We start from the raw sequence: 21,570 nt of genomic DNA on the forward strand, positions 1-21,570 counted from the left end.
TTAATTTCCAAGAGAGGACTGGATGAGTCTGGGAACTGATAGTGGCACATAGAGCCTTTTGCCTTTGTTAAGTCGCTGGTTCAAACAGAGGTCAAACTGTGACTGATCTTTGCTCCCCTCTGATAGCTGTTGAGTATATGGGCCGTGACATGAATCAGTCCTTTCCAGCTGCTTTCTGCATCCTCACAGCTGGCACAGTCCCAGCTATTTTATCTGCCAGATACTGCAGGGCTGTGGGGGCAGTGGTGGCAGTGGAGAGGCCAATGATTTCTTTGTCATTGCTGGATTTTTGGCCTTCTTCCTTCTGACCAAGGTGGAAGTTATACACTTGCATAACAAATCTCTACTGCTCATATTATACTATTTCTATGGCTGGCACAGAATCTAATTCTCCACTGTTATCAACCAAACAGGTTTCAGTAAGGCTAAAAATAAATTTAAAACCAGTGACCTTTCCTCCTCTCCATACACAGAATATTTTCTCATATACAAAAAAACCCTAACCCAAACCATGATTGAAGATACCTCCACCTCCCTGTGAGTTGGTCTTTGAAAGACTATCAGTCATTTCAGTGAACTGTAGGTTGCTTACCACTGACCAGATGTGAGTGGGGGATAATAAGTCTAGTCTCTGAAAATCAGAAGAAGGATAGGATGTTAAGAAGACTTTCCTCAACTGTGCTGCTGTCAGTCTGAAAAACCCTGACCTTCATAAATTCTCCAGGTTTATATTTTTATGCATGCCATAAAACATGCCATTCATGTTTTATGAAAGAGTATCATATTAAAGGCGTGAAAACTGCAGAATGAAAGGGTCTGTACAGGATCTGATATTCAAGAAGGGAAAAATAAAATGCAATTTAAATTTTTAAATGTTTGCTGAGTATCTTATTGAACAGGCATAATGGGTTTTGACTTTAAAAACATAGGCAGAAACAGAGGAAGGAGGATGAACTCATCTCCCTTCATGCCTTGCTCTGAGTTGAATCTGCCATCCTGCAGAGCTTGCTGCCCACAGTTATGATCTCACAGAATGATGCACAGCACCTTGGTGTGGGAGGTTCTTAATACCTTACATGATTTTCACATTCTATTTATAAGACCTCCAAACTATAGTTCTCTGTAGTACTATAACTTTGCATAGATCAACATGAAGTCAAAATCACATTGTTATGGCCTAAATTTACAGTTGCCGGTAATGCTGCCTGTATCAGTGACTGGCTTTCTGTTTCTTTTAGACCAGATCAGCATTTCAGTCTGCTTTTGTTATCAACATGATACATCAACTGCAACAACAACATTAAAGCTGTAGTTTTGGCAAGTGGAATTGCCTAAAACACAGCAATGCTCTGGTTTTCTGCCCTGGTTTTTTTTTTTTTTTACTGTCTACAGATACAAAACGCCTACTCTGTTTGGAAGAAAAAAATCAAAAGGCATTTAGTATCTCTCTGGCTAAGCTTAATTCCACATAGAAAACTATATCAAAACATTTAACAAGAACAGTTGCAATTAATGCCACAGGTTTCAGAGAGGTCAAACTTCCTATGGAGTTCCAGGAGAAGAAGCCTGTAGTAAATAAGGAATACTTGAAAAATGTCTGTAGAAAATTGTTGCTATTTTTGAAGAAATAATAATTAAAAATTAATTTCACAGAAACTACGTTTAGGCTTAAGGTTTAATGCAAAGCAAACATTAAAAAAAGAAGATTTGGGGAAAAGATTTTTTTCTTTTTGTTTGCTTTAAATTCATTGAAAGTTTTTCAGAAAAGTAAACAAGTTTGCTTTTCAGTCAAATAAATTTGAACAGTAGCTGTCCTAACTGTAATTAAGAATAGAGAAAAATATCCAAATTCTCACATTTTAAGGTATATGCATGTGTATAGTTCCTAGAAAGGCAAACTTCAAGATGCTTAATTTTCGGATTAGGTCCCTGAAATACCTCAAAGTTAATCAGAAGTCCAGAAGATTTTGGAACACATATGATGGGGTCACAAAGCAAAACTCAGGTGGAAGAGATATGTGAAGATTCAGCTGCGTAACTTTCCCTTGGAAAGACCAGTTTCAGCAGGATGTAGTCTTTTCCCCACTATACAGAGCTTAATGGAATTAGTCATCAGAGGAATCACTGAACTGATCGCGCTCACTCTTCCTACATATAATCAGTTGCAAATTCACTTATATGAATAAATAATATTTATGCAAATTTATATAAATACTTGAAAAAGTCTTAACATATCTTAATGTGTTATGATTAATAAATTATTCTTGATTACCAGCAAACTTTCAGCCTAATGACATCAACCAGTACATTTACTACACATTTCAAAATAAAGCACAAAAGAGTTTTGGAGATATACTTCAAAACATTTTTTTCCATGATTTTTCTAACAATTCTCTTTGCTTCCCAGAAATACAAACAAGAGTAACCTCTTTATATTAAAATAACTGTAGGAGAGGATCTGGTTCGAGACCATCTCAAAAATCTGAACGTGCACAAGTCCGTGGGACCTGATGGAATCGATCCGCGGGTCCTGAAGGAGCCGGTGAATGAAGTTGCTAAGCCACTGGCCATCATATTCGAAAAATCATGGCAGTCAGGTGAAGTTCCCGACGACTGGAAAAAGGGAAATATAACCCCCATTTTCAAGAAGGGGAAAATGGAAGACCCGGGGAATTACAGACCAGTCAGTCTTACCTCTGGCCTGGCAAAACCTTGGAGCACATTCTCCTGGACAGCATGCTAAGGCACATGAAAAACAACAGGGTGGTTGGTGACAGCCAGCACGGCTTCACTAAGGGGAAATCCTGCCTGACCAATTTGGTGGCCTTCTATAATGTGGCTACAGAACTTATGGACAAGGGTAAAGCAGTTGATGTCATCTATCTGGACTTGTGCAAAGCGTTTGACACTGTCCCACACAAAAGCCTTCTCTCTAAATTGGAGAGATATCAATCTGATGGATGGACCACTTGGTGGATAAAGAACAGGCTGGAGGGCTGCACACAAAGAGTTGTGGTCAATGGCTCGATGTCCGGCTGGAGACCGGTAACGAGTGGTGTCCCTCAGGGATCGGTGTTGGGACCGGTCTTGTTTAACATCTTCGTCGCTGACATGGACAGTGGGATTGAGTGCGCCCTCAGCAAGTTTGCCGATGACACCAAGCTGTGTGGTCCGGTTGATATGCTGGAGGGAAGGGATGCCATCCAGAGGGACCTTGACACGCTTGTAAGGTGGGCTGATGACAACCTTATGAAGTTCAACCACGACAAGTTCAAGGTCCTACACCTGGGTCGGAGCAATCCCAGGCACAGCTACAGGTTGGGCAGAGAAGAGATTCAGAGCAGCCCTGCAGAGAAGGACTTGGGGGTGCTGGTCAATGAGAAAATGAACATGAGCCGGCAGTGTGCGCTCGCAGCCCAGAGAGCCAGCTGTATCCTGGGCTGCATCATAAGCAGCATGACCAGCAGGTCGAAAGAGGTGATCCTGCCCCTCTACTCTGCTCTTGTGAGAACTCACCTGGAGTATTGTGTGCAGTTCTGGTGTCCTCAACATAAAAAGGACATGGAACTGCTGGAACAAGTCCAGAGGAGGGCCACGAGGATGATCAGGGGACTGGAGCACCTCCCGTATGAAGACAGGCTGAGGAAGTTGGGGCTGTTCAGCCTGGAGAAGAGAAGGCTGCATGGGGACCTAATAGCGGCCTTCCAGTATCTGAAGGGGGCCTATAGGGATGCTGAGGAGGGACTCTTCATCAGGGACTGTAGTGACAGGACAAGGGGTAACGGGTTCAAACTTAAACAGGGGAAGTTTAGATTGGATATAAGGAGGAAATTCTTTCCTGTTAGGGTGCTGAGGCACTGGAATCGGTTGCCCAGGGAGGTTGTGAGTGCTCCATCCCTGGCAGTGTTCAAGGCCAGGTTGGATGAAGCCTTGTGTGGGATGGTTTAGTGTGAGGTGTCCCTGCCCATGGCAGGGGGGTTGGAACTAGATGATCTTGAGGTCCTTTCCAACCCTAAGTATACTATGATTCTGTGATTCTATAACATTAAAAACGTCACGGAAACAGGAAGGGTTGCAGCTGAGACATTGGATTTCTTACTTATTATTTGATTTTCAGGCATCCAGTTGGAAAGAAAAAGCAATGCTGAGATGGCTATGTACAAAAAAAGCTGTGCAGTTAGATTTTCCCAAAGTAAAAATTTTCTTTCATGTACATTAGCACAAAGGATTCATCAACTATCACAAGGAATACACTGATAAAAATGAAAATATATTAATGAATTATTTTTAAAAGCAAAAGCCATGTTGAAATATAGGAAATCTCTTCTACTTTAATCATCATCGGTCCAGTTCTTCAGTGATGTAGTAAAAAACAAGTAAAAGAATTCCCATTCTGTTGTTTCAAAAGGACAATGTAAGTCTTCAGTTCAATGGCTAGTACCTTCGTTCATGATTCTAGATCTTTTAACAAAAGTTTTAAGCTAATTTTGTTGACAGATATCCACCAATTTTTCTTGTCTGCTGCCCAAACAGCTAATAACAATTGTTGATGCTTTTCTTGCTATGCTATCTACAAAAACAGAATGCATGTAAGTAAATGTTGCACTATATAAAAAAATGCTGGGGAAATTTGCTGTAAAAATTCTGGGTACATTAAAGGACAACAGCAGATTCAGAAATTGTAACTGATACTAGTTGCGCAATGCGTGGTAATATTAACACAGTCTAATTAATGTCTTTGCGTTAACACTGAATTTTACTGGGTAAATAAATTCTTTCCTTCACTGTAACAGTTAAATTTGGTCCTGGACTACATGCCACATAGGTATGGAGAGGACAAATTTGGAGGCTAGTGCTCCTGGAACACTGACCATTACCCAACACTGTTCCTGGTGAGCAACACTGTACCTCAGATGTAGCTCCCTTGGTTAAGACCAAGGACATATTGAGATGCTACATTAGCCAGTAGCATCTTGACTGTTCGAATCATGGCATTCATTTTCCATTGTTCAGTACTACTCTGCAATGAAAGGAGGGGCTGTTATTATGATTATGCACTTCCTTGTTCTTTGGGTGTTTAGGCAGAAAGTGGTACAGAGTGATACCAGCACTCTCCAAAGAACAGCACTCTCCGATTAAGGACCAGCAAGTCCTGCCACTGTAAGCAGCAGATGAAAAATTTTCAACATATCTTTAGTGCTGCCTCTGGTTAATTACACTGATGTATTGGTCCACGGATTGCTCAAGGATGTCTTGAACCTTTCAAAGTAAACAACAACTAATTAGTTATTCATTGGATAAATTAATAGAACAAATAATTGAATACGTTGAATTAATTGAATAAATAATCTTGCATTAAGATGTATATTCATCTTCAAAAGCATGTGGGCTCATGCAAGTGTTTGTTATTGCAGAAGACTTAAAAATAATTAAATTTTGATTGAAGACAAAATGTTTTATTCGTTGGTGAGGATTATAATAACAAAGGCTGCTGGTTTTTGAAGAAGAGAAAGCAACAAAACATTAGGAAATTATTTTAAAATAAAACCAGTAAAACATCTCTGTCTTTTGCAGGAATGTGTTATCTAAAAAAAAAATATTCTACCACTATCTTTTCCCTGTTTGTTCTTTTTTTTGCATGACTGCACCTCAGACACCTTAGTTAGGAACCAAGTGGCAGCACACATTCAAAAATCAGAAGGTAAATCTCCTCTGGTACAAAAGAGCGTCCAAGAACACTCTGGTATAAGACAGCATTTGGAGCTTCCCTAATGCAGACAAGATGATACGGTTAATTTTTTACCTCACATGAATTTCTTAGCACTCTTTAGGAATGTGTTAAACATGCTGTTTGTTACTGAAAATCACAAATAAGCACCACTTAGTCCAAAAAGACATTAATTATAAATACATCTTCTGCCAGATCTAAGTATTGGATGTTTGTAGAATTTATTAGTGCATGTAGGGCAAAGACTGTAAACCATAAAACTAGTCATTAACTTGACTAGCATGTTCTTTTCTTGTATATTTCCTAACATTTTTCAAGTAATTGAAGTTCCTTCTTATGAAGTGAATGATCTCTGTGGAAGCTGATTCCTCCAGCATCCATTTCTCTTACTTCTTTCCTCAGGGCTTGTATACTTCTTTTGCAAATTAAAATCCCATTTTCTTCCACAAATTAAGATGCATGTATGTAGTTATTCTATGGAATTTAAATTACGCAATAGTCTGAATGAATATCATGACTTGAAAATGAGGTTTTTTTGCAGCAGAGACACTGAAAGTTTGTGTTAGTGCAGATACAACAAAACTGTGATTTAGATGCAGAGTCAGGCTGGTTAGCTAAAATAAGATTTCCCAAAACAATCGCTCAGAAGTTAAACTAAAATTGAACCCTTGGGGAGAAAGAAGCCATCAGTATTTCTACCTCTTTATTTTGCCGTTTTTATGTTTTTTCCCACCTTCTGATCTCTAGCTAGGATCATGAATGCAAAAAGGCAGTGAAAGAGACTATTCTAACACCATCTGCTCAGCAGCAGAAACCAACAATGCTCACAGCACAAGCACAGCTGCTGCTGTAAGAGTTTCAGCACAGGTTTACAAATTGATGAGCATGATGTTTGGGGAACTCTAGTTTCATAATAACTTGAAAAGTTCTACTAAAGCTCTCAAGTTGCTCTGTCGATGAATATAGTCTACATCTGGAACCAGCCATATGCTGCCAGGGAATATGCAACTTGTACCTATTTTCTCCAGTCAGGAATAATGAGGGTCTGATTAAATCTAGGCTCATTAGGCAAGTTGGAGATAGGGCCAAGGAATTGTCAAAAGAAACTGAAATATCATAGAATGGTTAGTGCTGGAAAGGACCTTATGATCATTAAGAAATATGTCCAAGATTTTAATATTTTTAGTTAGATCTTTATGTATCTCCAGCCAGTCAGAGTGACTTCTTTCGTAATTCTTTCGAAGCCCGTGTCTGTCTGAATGAACTAGCGTGGAGAGTTAAGCTGTTAAAAATAAATAAATAAATAAATAAATAAAAGTAGTTCTCAGCGGCTTAGAAAGTTTTTAACAACGGAGGAGCAAGACATGGGAGCGCAGCAGTGGCCCCAGAGTCTTTCTTCTACTCAGGGACTGCAGACAGACAACCTGTTCCCCGGGGCATGGGAGAGGAGGTGAAGAAAACAGACAGAGCTAGAAGTCATTTAGTTCAAAGAAAAGTCTAAAAGCAGCTAAGTGTAACATGATTTGACCAAAATTGTAGGTGTCTGGAGAGTGTCCAAGTGGCTGGGCTTCTGAAGAGCTCTGTTGTAAGGGCACAAATTGGGTTGAATATTTTTCTAAAGTGAAATATTTCAAATGACAATGTTGCCTCATACCAGATTTCTTTATTCGTTCCCCACCCTAAACGTGCACTGGTTCACAGGTATCCATTCTGGTTCCCAGTTGCTCCCATGCACAGATGTAAGGTGCTGTGTGATTTGCAGTTCTGGAATTCCATGAGTACCACCCCACCCCCCCAAACTAGTCACGTTGCAGGACGTTTCATAGGCAGTGATGCGAGGAAGTTCAGGGAGCTGTAGTGGTCCAATACAGATATGTCCTTGCAAAGCTCTGTTTGAAAGACTACAACTCCCAGAATATTCCACTTTTTCATTAATTGCTGCAGACACTTTTATAAGGTGACACCTGCTGCAGAAGGAAAAAAAAAAAAAAAAAAATGCCAGGAATCAATTGTTAGTGTGGAAAAATAATTAGGAAAATGTACTTTTAAACTGACGCTCTAGAATCCATATCGAGTTGGGTTTAGGTGCCTTGAGAAACTGAGATACAGAAAACTTCATACAAACAGAAAAGCAGCAATGCAAAAATAACTATTTGTACTTTATGGAGTCCCTTTTTCAAAGTTTCAGCTTAGCACTGAAAAGGGTGCTTTGGGTCTGAACTGGAGCTGAACTCCAAAAAAACATCCCAGAATGAAATATTTGGGGCAGACATAACTACAGTCTGAATGCGAGAGCTCAGCAACTGCATGGACTTGGGTACATCTCCTGGGAGGTATTCAGCGACAGGAGTACATCCCTGTGCTTTAAGGAAACATATATAACCTCCTTTTATTTTTATATATAATTTGGTCTCACCAGTTTGTGTAGTGCAGTTAACATTGCACTTGAAGGAGTACTGGGACTCGCATAAAGTTTCAGTCCACTGTTCTGCAAATCCTCCCAGCTCTGATCCCCAAATATTCCTACATGATTATTTTTGCAGCTATGAACTTTTTTTCAATGCAAAAATAATCCATTGAGGATTAGCTTCCAGTGTATGTTAAAAGTTTCTGTATCTTTCCATTTCTTACCTAAAAGTGCGTGTTCACAGACAGCGGCATGTCTAGAATATTTCTTGTTGTGCAAGTGCTTAAAATCATTTCCTGGGCCAAATATTCTGAAGAATAATAATAACCTGTACTACAACAGAATGAAATACCTGTGGACTTAGTCTCTAGTACTTTTCTGATGTGCAGCAAGATCCCTGAGAAAAGCCTGAAAACAGCACAGTAAAAAAATGGAAGCTGCTACACACTTTTAAAGCTATAAAACAGATTCTTTCAAACTATGAATGCCTCTAGGTTCATACTGTATTCAGTATTTCAGCAAGGATGGAGGTAATTTGTCAATATTAATGACAGGCACACCAGGTTTTCCACAACTTTTAGTTTCTTTGGATTGATGTTGCATCCTGGGCGTTACACTCTCCTGCAGAGAAGGTTCCTTTTATTTAATGTTATTACAGAGCAATGGTTTCTCATTTCCAGAATGCTTTAATCTGCAAAAACTACATCAACAGCACAGTGATAATGATAGTGGCCAACCCATGAATTTTTTATTTACACTCTACTTCAGTTGACCAAGAAAGATCTGCACACCCCTAGGTGATAAGATTGTAGACATTCAGAGAACAATTTGTTATGCACTCTATTTGCATCTGCAATTTAGAAGAACATCTGCAAAGTCAGTGAAGGAATACTGTATAGATTAACATGCTCCACATGTAAGTTTAAAGTCTACAGTATGACAGGCTAAGTACTAAGGTCTTTAACCTATGATTCAAATATACTGTAAATGCCTGGCATGTAGTAAGGAGCTACTGCAACTGCAAAGGGGTTTTTCAAGCATGCAAAGAAATTGCTACATTCTGCACATCACTGAGAAGTGTGGTGCATCTTCCTCACTAGTTTCAGACAACCTCTTTCAACAATCTTCTTCAGAGGTCCGCTCTCCTCCCCTCATTGGGTTTGATACTTGCACCTTGTGGAAGCAGTGAAGCAGCTAGTTCCACGATTGAAAAGTCAGAGCTACAGCTTTACCTTGCCCTAACATGGTCTGCTTTAATGCGGCAGGCTCTTGCACCTGCAGAAGGATTGACAAGCTCTTGCCTTCAGGATCTACCAAAACTTTGCGCTTTTCATTTTGTGATCTACCTTTTTCCTAGATCACATCTAGAATAGGTCTGAGTGAAAACTGAAGAGAAGTCTTAACTTTTACTCTTTAACTGTGTTAACCTCTTAAAACTATGAATCAGTGAAAACAACAGAAGAGTATTTCATATTCAAAGATTAACAATTTAATCTTTTGTTCTCACTAGAAAGCAGTAGAAAATCCTGTGCGCGTGTTTTTCATAGTGTGCTGGTGAAGGGCATGGATGCTTCGGGGCATGTGGATGCATTTCAGCCTGGAAAACCCTAGGAAGATATATAGAGTTCTTAACTATGAGTAAATAACATATATTTTAATGTAGATCCTGAGCTTATCTATATGATAGAAAATTTAGCTTTTGATAACACTGATGATGGCTGTTTATGTAACCTGGAATACGCGTATATTAAACATCATCATTGGTCCAGAGTTTACTAAAGTGTCAACAGCCAGAGGGGCAACAACACCTTCTTCCAGCCCAGAGAGGGGTGTAGTCTGAGGTGCAGGAACTCATGTTTCCAACTTCAGGTCTCCTATTCAGCCAGTGAGGTGTTGGACAAATGGGAGTTATGATAGTAATTTCTCACAAACAGAACTTTTGTCAGCTTTCTTAAAAGATAATTTCATAGCAGACTTCAAAATCACATTTTTTGCATTATTCCACTATGTTGTAGGGAAAATAAAAATAAATATCCCCAAATATCTTTTTTTTTTTTTTGTATTTACATAGTTTTACCAGAACTGGAGGCACTGTAATCTTGCTCATGCTGCCCCTTCATTATAAGCTCATCTTTTCAGATCTAAATACAAATGTAGATCAGTTAGGACATGTTTAGTTCTGATACACATTGCAGGAAAGACAGAAAATAACTCTGACATGTGCCTGTGTCTGATTTCAGAATATGATCTTCAGAAAGGAATTATCATTGACATATTGAATTAGTAAATTCTACCTTTAAAAAAGATGAAAGAAAATATATGAAAGTATGAATTCTAGCATCTCCCAATATAATACTACTCTAATTCATCTGCCCCAATTTAAATATCCAAAACTGAGAGAGCAAATTCTCAGCTAGCCATCTCAGACTATCCAGGCAATATTTCTGTGTGTGCCTTTACAAGGTGATCCAGCACATCCTAAGAGTTTTCTAACACACTTCACATGAATCACATTCTGGAGATACATATTTTCATCCATTTACAAGTAAGTGCGATGGACCCCATCCTCAGAATCAAAAAATTCGAAAACACCCAGGAATTTGTATGTTTAACACATATTTGTTGTTTTATTTTCATGCTAGATCTACCTATGCTGTGCAGTACTGCAGCAGGAGACTGGAGGGTACAAAGTGATTTGGATGTATTGCTGTAGAGCTGTACTGGTAACAGAACCTGGTTTTGGTGCCAAGGATTGGGGCCTGATCTACAGATTAACTGATGTGGATCATCTCATGTTGAATACTGCAGGTAAGTAGGTAGAAGAGCTCTCTTGTGCAAACAATTGTGATTTTTGTTGGATTTCTCCCACCTCTATAGCTATTTGCTGTGCTCTAGGTTGAAGCCTACAGACAGAGCCTGTTGTATGTAAACATAGGCTGGTGGAAATAAGGGCCAGGAGCAAAAATAGGGAGCAAACCAAGCTGGTTGTATAAGCATACCCACTAGTTCAGTATGGCACTGCCCCATGTTCCTATGGCAATTGAATGAAAAATGATCTAAAGTCCCGTCAGATGCCACCTATCATGTATACTTTTTTGCAGAAGGTATGCATACCTTGTCTGGTCTGAGATTGCATACAGCGGAGACTTGGTATGTTTAATTTGTTTCCTGCTTCTGTTTTTAATTAGAGGGAGAACAGAAGGGACAGAAGGTGCATGTTGTGTGTCACCTTTTGCAGTGGGTTTTCTGTTATCTCTTTGTTCCTGCTGTCCTTATTCCCTGGCTATTTATTCTGATAACAAACAATCTGTCTGCAACTACTTTTTACTTCTTTTTTTTTTTTAATTAGAGGTATATCTGATTTCAATAGAAAAGCCAAAGAAATGCAATTCACATGTAGAATAAATCCCTTTTATACTCAGCACTGCAATACATCATTTAATGTTCTATTTCAGTAATCCTGCTTGCAATCACATGCCTTCATGTATCTACATGCCACTGTAGAGGGAGCAGTAGTGTTACTGTATAACAGGTAGGAGGAAATGCCATTTCCAGTGTGGATGGCTTTGCTTCATTTGGATGACATATCTATCCATTCCACTGTCCATCCAACCATCCACTTGCCTATCTACTATTACGTAGATACAGATAGCTGCATCAGTACTGCATTATATTTCTTTATTTGAGCCAATTAGATTACCTTTGGGTCAGAAATATGTGTGATTTCTCCTGCTGCGGATTAGCTCGTATTTGCACAGTATCCAATCTGTTATGATTAAATGATCTGCTACAGTGTGCAGAACTGGAATGCCATGCAAGAGAAAGACGTTCAATATCTTTACTGCCAGAAAGTAGGATGTGAGGCTTTCAGTATGCAGAGATAAAGGAAGAAGGGTTGAAAAAAGAAGAACATGTCAGAAGTTCACAGTGTTGAAAGACAATTTATTTTAAGTTAAACTATGTACAGTACCATGAAGCATTGCTCAGTGGAGGTTCTTGTTCACCAATTTAAAATCTTAATATTTTTCTACTCTGTATCAAATCAAGAAGCCAGTCTGGCTTTCAGTCACACTGCAGATATATTGTATTAAAAGCAGGGAACTGTGGAGAAACATTGATTAACCTGCCTATTGTGAATCCTACAAAATCTATTAACCTACATGTACACCAGACATCTGCTTTAACACTTTATATTATAGAGTACAAACAAGCAACTGGAGCTTAAAAATGTCAGATAGATATATATATATAAAAGCCAATCTAGATATGTTTCTGGTGAACATGACCCACAGTTCACAGTAGATTGGAATGTAGGGATGAACTGACACCTAGGGAAGTTAAACTGATCAGCTAAATTTAGCACTGGAATCAGCTGAGCTTATACTAAGCTAGCGATCAGTCACAATCCTAGGTGTCAGTATATACAAGCTGTCAAAGAGTAAAAGTAGTAATTTCTGGCTTGCACTGCATTTCTTGGTGAACATGATGAAATATCAAGAAAAGTGCTTTTAGATCATGTATAATAATTTTCTCTTTTTTATAAGCCAAAGATGGAAAAATTCAAAACCACTTGAAAAAAATATAAATATGCTATGTTAAATGTGATAAAGTGAAATTATCAACTTAAAGATGTCAAACTCCAAACTAAACCTGAACCCCAAATTTTATGAAATTTGACTTCATAAAATCTGTCACAGATTTTATATTTGCATTCAATGAATAAGATGAAGTTTCAGTTACATGCCTAAATGTATGTCTGCAATAAATAATCTTTTAATATACCAAAAACTACAAATATATAGATAATATGAAGAGTATAAGTGTTTTAATACATACCAGTTTTTTATGGTTCAAAATAGAAAATAAAGGTTTTTAATCTACCGATACAGTACACAAAATATCCTGTAACATCTGACTGCATTTATTTCTTCATTAACTAGACTCCTACACTGAAGGAGAAAAAGCCTCAATTAAAGTTTCCTACAACTAACTCTTAACTACAGCTAAAGCTTTCTTCACAAAATTCATACAGAAATTTATCTCAGACTGTTCTAGGAACTTTTCGATTGGTCCACCCAAGGAAGTCACAGTCTTTTTCAGTTATTGTCTGCCATCTCTTGATAACTGTCCAAGGCAACAAGCCATCTCCATTAACGACTTAAATACCAGTTAGGAACATTTAAGGCAACTGACACCATTTTTAAAGAACACTCAGATATTCACTGAACTGTGTGGCGGGAGAAGGGAAGGTCACTGTGCACAAACATTGTTCATGGCAGTGTTTTTCATAGCCATCAGAGAGAAAACATGATCCTTCAGCTGTACTCTGAGAAGAAAATCTGTGTGCTGAAAGAAAAGTTGCTCTTTCACATGAACTGAGCTTCTTTAGTTAAGGAAAAAAAAAAGGGGGAGTCTTGAGCAGCTATTCCAAAGACAGCAGAGGTTTGGATGTGGAGCAGTACACTGGTGTTTAGAAGTAATACTCCTTGAAGCATCCAGGGTCATTGTATAACAAGCTCTAGAGTGCCTTGCTTATAAATTAACTTCGTCTAAGGACAGATCTGAGCCTCTCCTTGCATCAAGTATACAGTTACCTCTGACAGACAGGACTCTCCTACTTTAAAAGTGAGTAGTGCTTTTCACTAGTTTCAGTGTGTGATGTTACTGTGCAAAATGACCAGATAAGAAACTGCCTTTATCACTTAACAGGTACAGGCCCCATGAGAATTCAAACTCATTTCCATTGGCTTCACTGACAAGTAACTTTTTAATAATGTATGTTCCCAATAGTACGGTAAAGCTCATACAGAAAGGAAAGATAGAGCTTGGTTTTCTACCACAAGCAACAGAATAATTTAGCAGTTTCCAACTCCATTCCTCAATCATACTGAAAACCAGAATTTCTGAAGTATCCATTTCTGAAGAGACAGGAAGAAAGACAGAAGTATTTTGGATCTGCTGTCAAGATGAAATTACAGATTTTGAAATGGAAAGAAAACATATATGAGTTTGGAAGTTGTCTACTATTTGATAGCCTCTTACAATGTTTTTGTCTGGACATTTCTCCAACCAAAACCCTGCTTTAAATCTTTTATGTTAATGGAACAAGAAATTCAATACACTGCCAGCTAGGAGGCCTGTGAATCTGATCAACACTTTTGGAGGCATTCATACTTGTACAGTTAATAGCACTTTTAACTTGTACTGAGAACAAGAAGAAAGGATTTTTCTTTTTTTTTTTTTTTTTTAGCTTTCTGTCTATATTTGAGGAGCTATATCACACTCCTAACAGGTTTTTGACAACATAGAAGTCATTCTTGTAAATGGCTCCTGTGTTGCTTCACATAATGGAATGCAGTACTGAACGGGTACTGCTTGTGATGAGACCTTATTTTCTCTTATATTTGTCTTAAAAAATGCTTCAAAATGGTTTACAAGGAAAAAGGCAAAACTTCTTGAGATAGTAGGTTGTCATCTGTTTATCAAAATGATGGAGGCTCAGAACAAGTGCATGTGCCATTTGGTTTTTGGTTCATGAGCTATACATGCAACTACTTTTCTCCTTTGTCCTATATACTGAAAGATATGGTATATGTTAAACTGAAGGACAAAACCCCATAAAATCTTTTGCTAAGAGTTTAATTTTTATATTGAAAATCTTTTATATTGGTGTCTGGGATTCCTCACTTAGAGTATTCTGAAATTTTCCCTCAGCTCACATTAACTGCATTGGGATTCCTGGATATTAAGAATGAAAACTTTTGCCTTTATATTTAATTTGTTTAAATATTAATAGAATAACCTGACTGCATAACATACAACAGAGGAAATTGTGACTTCAAGGAAGTCATATTCATAAAGTCAAAGAACTATTAATACTGGAAGGTACCTCTGGAGGCCCTTCAATTCAAGCTGCCTGTTCAAAGCATTGCTAGCTTCAAAGTTAGATCAGGCTAGGTCCAGCTGAGTTGTGAGAATCTCCAAGAACTGAGATTCTGTAGCTGCTTCCACAGCAGTTGTTCCTTTATTTAGCTGCTCTGATGGGGATTTTTTTTTCCCCTTACACCTAGCCAGGATTTCTTTTGCTGTAACTTCTAATCATTGATTTGGTCCTTCTGCTTTGTGATTCTGAGAAGAGTTTGGCCCAGCCAAAAATTCCTTCCTGGCCTTCCCTCTTTCAGGCTGAATGAATCCAGTTCCCTCAGCTTCTCCCCAACCACCTAAGTAGTGTTCAGCTGTTTGCTGTCATCTGCCTTGTACTCAGGTGCACAGAACTGGCATCACTTCTGAGGAAGAGAGAGGAATAATGAATTCTTTTTATCTGGTGGCTCTTCTTTCTCAGTACGGCATTGTTTACAGTTACCACAAGGGTACACTGACAACTCGTGTTCAAGTTGCCATCTGCCAAGTTACCCAGAATCTTCACTGCAGAGCTGAAACTTAGTCTGTGCCCAGCCTGAATGTTCCTGGGTGTCCCTTAACATTCCACCATACCATCAGTGCCAGATATGCTCCCCATACTAAAACATATTCTGTATAGGATCAGATATCCTTTAGGCTGTGGGCAAGGCCAACTAAGCCACTGTTCAGGGAAAATGCCATCTGCACCTATGAGTATGAGGCATTGCTGGAGTTAAACTGCAATGAAACCCCATAAGAAGGGTTCAGAAGCCTGCAGAACTGGGGATAAATAAGACCACAGGAAAGTGGACACAGGTTGAGCAATAGAGTTCTTCTCAAAATCTCTTAAAGACTTCCTATAAATGCAAGATTCCTGGTCACCCTGTAACTTCAGTCTCCAAAGTTACTCAAAGATATCTACTGGGGAATCATATTGAGGAAGCTGAAGACATTTCTCTCCACACCTGCTTATATAATCCCTCCTCTGGTTATTGACACACCTGAAACAGGAAAGTAGAAAGAAGCTAAATTTCTCAGCCACCTAGCTGAAATAAGTAATGTATTCATTTAAACTGCTATCAAAGGTGCAGACACTGAGATAAAAACAATCTCAGCATTATTCACAAGAAGATATTTGTCTAAGCCCTTGTAATTTTGGGCTCTGAATCCCAATACATTTAGAAGTTAGTTGTCTGTGCTGCCTTAACCTTTGTTTATCCCTGTTTCAGGAAGATCCAGAGCTATGTTGCTTTTGCATCATGACTCATTTTTCCCTAAGTGGTAGATAAAACCTCCTTTATATATACGTATATATATATATGCTGATAAAGTCAAGATGCACTCTTTCAACAACATCTTCAAGCACTCAACTGTCAATAAAATTCAGCAAGGTTTCAAAGTATTTTCTAAGAGCAGCTGGAGTGACTGCTGATGGTTTATCTGATTGCCATCCCACGTATAGATCTTACACATAATATATCCGGAGGCTTTATATTAAACAAGCAGGTGACAGTTCCCAAACAAACTGAAGGTGGTATTTCTTACCCAAACCACGGTTAAACTAGAGAATTTGTTGAGCTAGGATGTTGTAGATGATAGAAGTTTATATGAAGTTTAAAAAGCCACAAAATAAATACGGAAGGAAAATGCATAAAAGTCCTTCAACACAAAGATAATATCTTTAGCTCAAGATGTCCTTGGGCTGAAGACATATAGATGACAAGGGAATGCACAGAAGAAGGAAATATTACAGACTTTCTGATTTTATACTCTTCTCTGAGCATCTGCTCTTGGCTACAGTTAAAAACAGGATACAGAGCTAGAACTCCAGACTGGTCCTGTATGGCCTTTCTGTTCTCGTGCCAGTTGCTAACTACAATAAAGCACCAAAACCAGGAACAACTAAAGCTCTTTTTCTAGAGCTCAAACCATTTGGAAATATATCCCAGGCCCTGTGGATGTCATTTTATAGCCAATCCTCTGCATATCATCTATATGTCATGAACAGCAAATTTGTTATTGAAGATTTGCAGGTTGTTTGAAGAACCTGCACAGAATCATTTGTTTTGAATCTTCCTTCATGTTTATAGAGTCGATCACCTACATCAAATGGCCATTCATGCTGTTGGATAACACGACTACCAAGCAAGAGCCCTATATTAACCCTCACTGCTGGGCAGGGAGTATCAGCACATGGTGCAATTACCATGTGCTTATTTTAGTCATGAAGGTCTACAAAGAGAAGATTCTTAAAGAATTATTCTGACAATTTCTATCCACTATTACAGAGTTATACTTAATTTATAAAGTTATAAAGCTATATCTAATTTACAAAAAATTAATTGATTTCTTTGGTTATAGGAAGTATGGGCTGGAAATAGCAAAGCTTTCCTGAAAAAATGAATAAGTTGATTTATGTTTGCAACTGTTTACAGGATGACACGGCTATTCTTCCTAATCTTATACGTATACTAAGGAATCACAAACTCCTTAAGCCTTGGCCAATCTTTCACTTCAAATTAGTCTTATTTTACAACACTAACAAAGCTTTTGTTGTGCTCCTGAGGATTATATCTTTGAAATCTGCACAGGTAACTTTGTTTCAGATCATTTTTATTTTGCTTTCCCCTTCATTTCTTTCAAAACACCTCCTATCAGCTTTTAAAATCTCAGTACGGAACTGCTGATAAACTGGCCACTAACGCATTATTTATTATGTAAATCCTTATTACACGCTATCTTCCACATCCCATCTTTGTGGGTACATGTAAGTTCTTCATATAGCAGTGGCATTTATTCTGTAGTTTTGTGTTTTATGAAAAATAAAAGCTTACTTGCTAAAAGGAAAAATCCCATAATTCAGTGATGTGAGTGACCAAATTATTGAGGATCAAGAATCTCAATCCAGTGGATTTAACAGTAGCCTGCCAAAGTACTTCTAAGCTTTACACTCGCTCTGGGTTTTAGCTGCTCTTTGCTCCCATTCTGTGACAAGAAGATGACTTGACTAAATGCAATTTGGGATAAGCTGATCCTTCTTATGATAGACAATTTAAAAAAAAAAAAAAAAAGACCTTTTCATAACCTGCTAGAATGCCCAACTCTACTTTTCCGTACCAAACAGTCTGCTCTCTGACAATGCGATTTGCTGCAGAAAGCCATGAAATCGTACATGAAAGTTAGATTTCCCCTCTACTACAAGACACAGGTCTAGGAGCTACAGCAGTGCTAAGGATTACAGTAAACAGCTCTTGGAGTTGTCTGAATATTTCCACAATTTTTCCTTTAGGCTGATGTTCATCTGGCCCAAGGACTAAGTGCCGTTTTGCAGTTGGAGTGTCTCTCTGGCACAGCTTCAAGTTCATCATCTAAAAGCAATCTGGTTTTTGAGCTGAGATCGCTCCATGGTGTAACCAAAGCACAGTAAGGGCAGGCAATTGTGTGATTCACTTCAAAAGAGAAAGTTCAGCTAACCTGAACCAAAACACTAATGTAGATGCCTGCAGCACAGTACCTTAGCAGGAAGTAGGCCATGCTGGCAGATACATGTTGTGCTGCTCAGGTGTCTAGTTTGCATACCAGAGGTGGCCCTGTTAGAAATGTGGGCAGGGGAGCTTGGCTTCTTCTGCTCCCATTGCATACATGTGCTCTATGCACAACAAGGAGTATTTGCTCTGTTCTGGTCAACGACTTTGAATGCACTTTTGAAAGAAATTTCAGGGAGCAAGACCCATACACGCATACATCCTTGGGACCCTGAAATGCCCTGATTTTCCAGTGACATCTTGCAACTATTTGTCCCAGCACAGTCTATTGAAATGTACTTCCAGAAAAAGGAATTTACTGCATGCCTTTAAAGACACTGGGAGAAATCTCAAAAAGATCTGATACAACTGTTTTCTACATCTGTTTCTATTTAACTTTTTCAGTAATTACTTGAATCATGGAATAAAGCCTACTCTCAAATTCTGTAAATGACATCAGCTTTCAAAAGAGCTGAAAACATTCTGCATTGGATCAGAGTTCAAATTATATGCATAACATGGAGATAGGGCCAGTACAGTTGAAAATCAACAAGATGCAACTTGCTAAAAATTAATGTATTAACTGTGTAGCTGTGCAATGGCCATTCAGCAGCTCTGCAGAAAAAGACACAAACACCATTCAAGGCATGCATCTATTTATTCAATGTACCACCCTTTCAGAGAAATGCAGACAAGTTGCAGAGACTCCTTCGTAAAGTTTTAGTGAAAGTTACACAGACTACAGAATTTCCTCTTGAAGGTTTTTTTCATAGCTGATTAAATGAACTTCTGTTAAGGTTCATGTAGGTGCCCTTGACTCTACTTCAATGCAATGGCCTCTTGAAATTTTCTCCAGATTTATACTTTCATGTTTTAGCAATGTGAAGCACCACTGCCTTTCTAAAGCATAGAGACTTAGGGACTCTCAAAGTCTCAATTCCATCAGAAGCACTCCTCTGCAGCTATGAAAAGGTGATTATTTCTGGGACATAGACATCTGGAGCTGTTAAAGTCTCTCTAGAAGTAAACCCTTAGTAGATGCCAGTTTTTCACTCCTCCTCAGAAGTAAGTTCATTCACAGCAATGGTGAGAGAAAAAAAACCCTTTCAGATGCACATTTGAGTATAATCAAGATGATACAGGCTTTTCCAGGGAGAACAAAAAGTTTCCAAGTATCGGCACTACATAAGCTACTGAGTCAGAGGAGAATAATAGTTTGGAGGGTGACTATCTGCATTAGGTCTTTCGCATTTGAATCAACTTCATTACTGAAATTACAGGTAAATAATTATTTCATAAGCAGCCAGAGATTATTTTTTTCTGCTATATTTTTAATAATTTTTTTTAATTCTTACCTAGCCATTTACTGTTTGAGTATTAAAATGGTAAGAAATTGCAACGGGGAAAAGCTTAGGGAAGTTACGGCTTTGATTAAGAAAATATTTTTCCCTCTCTGTCTCTGCTGTGAAACCTTTCTTTCCTGAACAAAACATCTTAGGGGTACTTTCCATTTCATAAGAAATGTGACGTAATCACAGTCAAGGCAAGGATGACTGGTGCCACTCTGGTTACTAGTCAGTCCCGGAAGGGATATTCAGGCTGTGCTATTCAATGGCAAGCCCCAATGTGCCAGCATCCCTATGGCTGGCTGACCAGGTTTTGTGTTTTCAGAAATAAAATGCCTAACAGGGCTCTGACAGTTGGACAGAGTTGCCATGGTAACTGGAAAACATGGTGGCAGAACATAAACAACAGCCCTAAGAATAATTTGGCAACTGTTTACCTTTTCATCTCCAGTATCCTGTGGTACTGCAGGCTCATTTGTATTTCGTGTCTCATAAAGATGTTGATATTATTTGGCCTGCAAGGTCTCTAGCTGAGCTTTAGTGTCACTTAAGCAGATTTAACTGGTATATTTTCAGAAAAAATGTGCATCAGTACTCCTAAAAATCAGTTTGGAGTCTCACGCATAAATTTATTGCGATTCTTTTTTGAGACCAGTTTAACCCTGCTAAATTTTAATCCCTTTACAGCAGCATAAAACTGGAACATTACAGAGCAGACAGGCCTAAACTAGGCATAATCCCCCAATCTATGATTTTGTTGGTTCCTGCAACTAGTCTTAACTTGCACTGTCTATTTAACTTTACATTTTGATCACAGAAATGACAGAATACACCTTTACTTCTTGGTTTGTTTTTTTTTTTTTTGTTTGGCACCAGATTAATTTGTGATCTCCTGTGTTTAGATTTGTGCGGCACATTTATTCTAAAGCACATCTAGTGCATAATATCTGGGAAGCAAACCAGGCAAACACACCCTCTATGACCACATGTACCCTTTGAAGAGGAGCTTCAACTTGTGTGGAATATCCCTACTTAAGGGTGACAGGTTTTCATCTTTCTCAAGGAAGATCATAAGCAAAAGTGTAGTGAAAACCACTGCAATCTACAGACGATTTCCATAAACACATGACAAAATTACTCTAAATATTCCCTGGGAAAGTTCTTCACATACTGCACATTCTGGTTTTATCTCCAAGAGCTCCATAACCCTTTATTAAAAACAGACCTCAGAGACACTCTTTGAACCAGAACAGAGAATATTACTTCAGTAAATCAGGTTTGAAATAGTTTTGCAAAGCAGCTAGGCATTAATGAAATTGTTTCAAAGGTCACTAGGTTTAGTTCAATTTCGCATTAAGTGGAGATGAGAGCTCAGTGAATAATTAATAGGAAATGACTGACTGAATTTCACCTTCCTGTTGTAGTCACAAGCTCTTTCAGCAAGTTACCATACTCTCAACAATGTTCTGAAATAATTGTTTTGGTTGTTCCCCATACTTTCTACTGGTACAGTGTTCGAGCTGGTCCGTCGCTTGCATTGCATTTGGGGTTTGCCATGTTCTGTCACCTCTCCAAGTTCCATTCCCTCATTTCTCCTTGTGCTGGAAATTCAAGACATCATCAGTACACACAACGTACTGATCAGAATTAACCAAAAAAGGTCTA

General features: G+C 38.4%; 1 protein-coding gene across 5 annotated transcripts in view; it reads right to left on the reverse strand.

The window, feature by feature from the left end:
* Positions 1-21,570, reverse strand: part of GABRG3 (gamma-aminobutyric acid type A receptor subunit gamma3) — a 320,210-nt gene that overhangs the window by 73,921 nt on the left and 224,719 nt on the right. The gene's annotated exons all lie outside the window — the stretch shown is intronic.

Source organism: Lathamus discolor, chromosome 4 (genome assembly GCF_037157495.1).
Source record: "Lathamus discolor isolate bLatDis1 chromosome 4, bLatDis1.hap1, whole genome shotgun sequence".
Taxonomy (NCBI): domain Eukaryota; kingdom Metazoa; phylum Chordata; class Aves; order Psittaciformes; family Psittacidae; genus Lathamus; species Lathamus discolor.